This window comes from Octodon degus, unplaced genomic scaffold (genome assembly GCF_000260255.1).
Source record: "Octodon degus isolate 3935 unplaced genomic scaffold, OctDeg1.0 scaffold00023, whole genome shotgun sequence".
In the NCBI taxonomy this organism is placed as follows: Eukaryota; Metazoa; Chordata; class Mammalia; order Rodentia; family Octodontidae; genus Octodon; species Octodon degus.
This window is the reverse complement of record NW_004524599.1, coordinates 9,330,537-9,337,574: the sequence shown is the minus strand read 5'-3', so window position 1 is coordinate 9,337,574 and position 7,038 is coordinate 9,330,537.

The window sequence follows — 7,038 nt, the reverse complement described above, 5'->3', positions numbered from 1 at the left end:
ATATATGAAGTTTCTATGCAGAAAGCTAGAGTATTATTAGTGGATTTACAAATGGAGTAATATACTATAGTAGTGGCAAATAAGATTGAGTAATAGAAAAGATACCATAATTTCCAAATTAATCTCTAAATTAAACCAAACCCAATACAATACCATTGAAGGTCTGATGGAATTTTACAACTGCTATTTAAAGGAGAAGGCCAATAAGAGATTAGACTAGCCAAAAGAAATCAGAATATCAATGAAAAACAGCTAGATGAAGAAATTTATGGTGACACATAAGACATACTTTGAAGATAAAATATTTAAATACTGTAATATCAGCTTAATTATTAAATAAAGAACCCACTAGAACAAAACAAATGCACAGATCCAATTATGTATTTATTGACACACACATTTAACACAAGTCTATACTATATATAATATATGTGCATATTGTAAGCATATATGTGTATTCATCCATATACACATGCATTCTATCCATATATCTATGGCCATATGGGTACCAATATGCACACTATACACACATACTTATATTGCTACTCATACAGTATATATTTGTGTGCATGTAATGAACACATATATATGCAGTAAACATATATGTATAGACATACATGTAGCAAACATACATAGTATACTTACTGGGCATGTTTCTGGTGTGTGCATGTGTGTTTGCATAAATACTATGGTGGTCTCATAGCACCAGTTTAGTGCAAGGATCACACAGTAAGACTCTCAGTCTTCACATTCGCTCTCACTGACTCTTCCCACACGCTACTCGTCCCGCAAGCTCTGTTCATGGTCAACGCTCTCAACAGGTATTCCCATTTAAAAAAAAAAAAATTTGCACCATATTTTTACTGTATCTTTTTATGGTTAGATATGTTTAGCTACGCAAAGAGCTACCATTACATCACAATTGCCTGCAGCTGTAATCAATACAATAGCAGGCTGCACAGGTCCAACCTAAGAGCAATGAGCTCTATCACAGAGCCTAAGCATGTGTGAGCCTCCACTGTCCAGGTTCACGTAAGTACACTGTGTGATGCTTGTCACGAGAAGCTTGACTACATTATCTCCCATAGCAGAAATAGAAGTAGGAGCTGATATGAGAGTAATGGCTAAAATTCTTAACAGTTAAGAGAATAATGTTTTTTAATGTATTTAGTACAGAATCTACAGGGTCTCATTACACAGATCAAACTCATAGTGCTCCTCCTGTTTTCAGCCTCCCAAGCGCTGGGATTACAGGTGTGCACCACCACACCCAGCCCCAATCAGCATTTCAGTGCACCCTGGGGGTGAGGCCAGCATGGCACACTAGGGATTGAACCCTGGTCCCAGCATCTGCCTAAGCAAGTGCTTTAATCTGCTGAAAAGAGAAAAATGTTTATCCTCTAGGAAAAAAAAATCATATTTGATTTTTGATGTCATAATAGGCACAAAAATGTGTAGTTATGACTTAATGCAAAAGTAAAGCTTTATATTTTAGAAGGAAATACAAAAGAAAAATTTAATACATTGGGTTAATGAACAAATTTTGAAAGTGTGTTTTGAAATTGTTTGATTAACATTTATTTTTTATCTTTTATTTTAGGGAAGGGTCTACAGGGTGTTCAGGGTCTCACTACTAGCAGTGATCCACCTGTTTACAGCCTCCCAAGAGCTGGGATTACAGGCTCGTGCTGCCATGCCCAGTCTCAATTGCTGGTCTCAAGTGCCCCGAGGGAGGCGCCGGGAGGGCAGGCCCAGGGATTGAATCCCCAGATCCTGCGCCTGCTTGCAGATGCTTTAATCTGCTGAGCTATTTGGCCAGCCTTGACATTGTTTAAAAGAAAATAAAAATAGTAAAAAAAAAATTACAAATGATGCAGAATTTCACTAAACAAAATAGTAAAAATTCAACAATGGTTGTTATATCATGTATTGTCTTCAAATTAGTTGTTCCAATTACCAGATGTAAGAATTGTTCAAAAAAGTTGTAAAAAATTTAAAAAGTAGGGAGAAAATATTTAAGCATTAACTGCTACTTTCAATAGACAAGCAGAAATCTGCAGTACAATTATCCAATATTTTTGGAATTTTTGGAAACTGCTTTCAAAAAAGCTTTTAGACTTCATGAAACTCTCAAAAGCATAGCTTTCAAGAAGCGAGCCTTACCATGTGAAACTTTGCATATCAAAAATATCATCTACACAGGTGCACCTGTGTGGGCATGCTTAAACTTACAAATAAGCTAAAATAATAAGAGCAAATGAACCCGAGTAAAAGGAGCAGAGTGCTTATTGTATTACTCATCCTTTAAATGTCCTTGTGTTTGTGGTCATTTCTTCGAAATTATTTTATAAGACCACATGAAGAAACCATGAAGAGTACAGACTGGGAAAGGAAAACAATCTAGAGAATTGATAGTTATTACCTCACACTCACAGATACATGAAATAAATCATCACAAGGAAATAACAGCTCAACATAAAATGAGAAAAACCTCTGAACAGGTGAATCACAAGACAGGGAAAGGAAAGGGCTACTAAGACTAGAGTGAACAAATCAACATCACTAGTCACAACACAGTTGCAAGTTATAATGTGAATGCTCGCGTTTTCATTCATGTGATTATAGAAGTCACATGGTTAAAAGGAGAAAGCCTAAAAGGTCAGGAAAAAGTCAGTCTCAGGTGCTACTGGTGAAAGAAAAGAAGTAGAACCACCCCACGAGGGCACAACTCATCATATCTGTGTGGAGAAGAAAGCAAGTCATTATGACCCAGACACAGAAGAACAGGAGAGCACTCCTTTCAAAAATGAAGTTCTGCCTCTCTAGGTTGGAACTCTGGAGCCAGCTTCAGCCACTGCCCGGTATCTTCATCCTGCCTTTGTACCTACTCCTGCTGTTGTGGTCATCCCAGTGAGGAAAGCACACACACACACACAAGAAAGAGAGAGAGTGAAGTAGTAGGAACAAAGAAGCCTTTTATTGTGGTCTTGGGATTGACATCCTGACTTTGGTCAGGACTCCCAAACTGTCAGTCCCCATTTGGACTTCACTTCTGGGCCACGTACTTTTCTGGTTTCCATAGTTGCCACATTACCTTATTATGTTATTTTCAGGAATTTTACAAGAATGTCACCTGATTGCATCAAGGTTTACATTTCTCAGACACTGTTGACTATCTGCCAGTCACAGAGCATAGCATTTTAACATTTACCCTGTTCCCCAAGTTGTATTTACTATTTGTTCCTATTTTATGGCTCTGTTTTTCTCAATGTGGCTTTAAGGTTAGCTACATGGGAAGGAGTGAGGGAGTGAGTTTATCAATAGTTTAAGTGAACTGAAGTGACCCTTCCTTAAAATGGAGTTTTAAAAAAATGGAGTCTCTTTTGCCTCATCAGTACAAGACAGATGGGCTGCACACCTGGCCCAGCGACTGGCGCTTATACAACAGACAGATCTCTATCAGATTATGCCATGGAAGCAGATGAGTCAGCAAGCCAGCCAACTGTTTCCAAATATACAAACCTTTGTTTGCCAGGGTGGAGTTTTACACCAGACTATTTCAACACACATGGTGGCAGAATACCAAAGCCACTCCCACCATGACATTTGGCCAGAGTGGTGAGAGGTGGGATTTTAATGTGGAAGCGTGATTAAAATAATACATTTCATCATTGCCATTTTGTTTTGATATTTCAAATCCAAATGAAAAACAGAACAGAGTATTGTTTCTTTGGAAGTAGTTTTCATGATTCAAGACATGAAATGCTACCTGACACCTTGGATTTCCCCCTTTGTGACCATTTCTGAGTTGGTAACAGACTGGGCATTTCCAGAGCTCTCCCTGCGACAGCCCTCAGATATACTTCCGCGGGTCTTGGCAGTTTGTGTTGAATATAGCAGACTTCATACATGTCTCTCTCATTTCCACTGACGTCTGACTTCGCTTTCATGGATCTCTGTCTGGGGGTAACTGTATTAACGGGAGTATAGATGAAGTGTTATGTCATTATTTGCTGCTCAAATGAGTCAATCATTCCTTTCAATCACAAATTTTATTAAGTGCCAACATGATGACCTATCATGACCCAAGTGCTGGATAAAATAATCGTTAACATTTATTGAACATTTATTATGTGCCAGGCATTGTTCTGACAGTTTTATGTGAATTACCTTGAGTATTGTTTCCAAGAACACTGAGCTAAACATTATTATCCCATTTTACAGGTGAGGGAACAGTGGTGAAGGTCACTCAGCTGAAAAGTCAAACATCCCAAAGTTTAAATCTGAACAGTTCAGCTTTAGACAATATATTATTAGATGACTTTCCTTCTAAAAAACTATGCCATCAATATAAGAGAGCAAAAACTGGACTGGTAGATTTTTATAGACATATAAAAACCATGCATGTTTATGGGGCATAGGGTGGTAATTCTGCACACATACAGGCCTGATCAAACCAGGGCAATTAGTATTTCCATGTCCTTAAAAATTGATCATGTGTTTGTGCTGAGCCTTTGAACTCCTTTCTGCTTCTTCATAGAACAACACATAATAAATTGTTTTGAACTGTAGTCACCCTACTGCACTGTAGAACATTAGTACTTATTCCTCTTTTGTAACTTTATTTGGGAGAGTGGTAGAGCATTATTTATTAGTACTTATTCCTCTTTTGTAACTTTATTTGGGAGAGTGGTAGTACTAAGCTTAGTACTCTAATGCTATGTGCAATGATTTATGAAAATGCACCAGGGGAAACCAGTTATGGATCCCTCCTATCTCTCAGGAGTTAGTCTTATTTCCCATTCTTATTCTCCAATAAATTTTTCTTCTTAAAAAGTGAACCATTTTCATTGGTATACTTTAGCAAAATTATTGAGCCTTTTGCTATTCTTTAATTTCTCATGCCAATATGGGGGAAATTGGCTAGCAGGTTAACACTTTAATGTCAGATGTAGAGCTTTTGACAATAACTAAGCCATAGCGATTTCAAAGCATGGGATAAGTAGAGTCGAGACACCTGAAGGAAAGGAACTAGCAGAGGATTAAAAAGGTAGACATTTATATGACAGGGACAGGTGGCCTCAAACCACAAGCAGAGTGAGTTTCTGGCTTGTACAATATTCAGCTTCCATAACCACCCCCCTTCTGATTTTCTACTTGTTTTGGCTGGTCTTTAACTTTTTTGCTGGGATCTTTAACCCGCTCCCAGTTCTTGCCTACCCTTGCGTAAGCTTTCAAGGATCATTTGGTGCATTTGCATGGTTGCGTCTCACCCTCATGGCTCTGAGTGGTAAGAAGTAGTGATGACGTTTTTGAAGCAGTGCCCTTGGCTTCAGAGCTGGTATAAACTTAATTCAAGACCTCAACCGTAGGCACAGACAAGGCTCAGAACATAACCCTGTTACTATGTCTTCCCACCTTTTCTAGAAGGCCCTTCACACCCATTCATCTTTAAAGAAAAACAACACAGAATCTAATGAACTGAGCATTGTGGGAGACCCTACCTCCCTGTGGACCTCTTTCTGTCCTGCTCTCAGACTGTCTTACACCCATTATCTTCAAGGTTGAGCATGAAGCAACTTGCCCACTAAGATGAAGTCATCATGTCCCTAGAAGTCTACAGTTAAGATCATACTCTGTCCAAAGAGATGCATTTATTAAGAAATATTTTAACTTGAGGCTACAGAACATGACAACAGTAATTTAGTTTCTTTTTTTAAATAATTTTATTGAGAAACAAATAACAATGAGACAGTTTCAAAACCAATTAGTAGGACAGCTTCAATAATTAATACATTGCACATTGTTGTCTTCATAGTGGTTATTCATAGTACAAGATGCAGACAGGATATCCTGTCCACAGACACTATTAGTACAAATCTTTCTATTCCTTGAACTAAGAGAAAGTAGCTGTATATCTATCCTAATTATTTTGAATATACAGATACAGATACAAAAATGGTCCTCCATTTGTTTAGTTTCAACTATTATTTTAACCCCAGTTCAGAGTAGAAGTTCTGGCATATTCAAGTTGGTCACTAAATATTGGGAGTGAAGTGATTCTTAAGTTTTAATAGGCAGATAGCAGAAGGAAAGATCACACCACACTGGACCTTCAGCTCGTCATCAGAGTCATCTGTCATCCCTCAGAACCCTGTTCCTGGCAGTAGTCCTCCAGGTAGGACGTTAACACAGCACACAGCAGGGGCTTCAGCAAAGCCACCCCTCGATGCCTGAAGAAGAGCTGTACTGTTGGGAGATGGAAAATCAAATCAGATGCTTTCAGTACTTGTAAGTTTAGGCAGTCCTCTTCATTCTGCAAAGTCAAATGTTATGTGATGTATTATTGATACTTTGCAACTTTTATAAGGTTTCAAAAAATTACTTCATGCAGAGAAGAATTTAAATTATTACTATGATGTCTCTGTACATTTTCACTGAAACCTGGTCACTTTAACATTTAAATAAATATTTAAATAAAGTAACTGAAATGCATAATAAATTAAATAAAATGTGAAGAAAGATATTGTTAATGCCTAATAAAAGATATTGTGAATAAAAACGTTATTTTTAAACAGGACCAATAATGTTGACCAAGAGCTTAACACAACGGTATAGACACTCAAGTAAGTTTCTTGAGTTTAATGAATATCTAATATTTGCTTTCAAATTGAAAATAAATTGTAGTTTAATGCTTATTTGGCAGTTAATTCAAAGACAAAACCCAAAATTACTAATAGACAGCAATCATTTATAAAGTATGGGAATTTAATATTACAAAATTACTTTTTTTTTTTTTTTTTGCAGAACCATCTCCCTGGCCCCTACAAGGGTACTTCTATAGCACACATTGAACTTGTTACTATTATTTAGTAAAGATTATATTTTTCTAAATGTATCTGAAAGAACACCCATCCTACCTCCTCCAAAGGAAAAAAAAAAGTTTGTTTTAAAGTTTGATCAAGAATATTAAGATTTTAGGGCCAGCCCAAAAGCTCAGCAGATTAAAACTCCTGCTTAGGCAGATGCAGAGGCTGG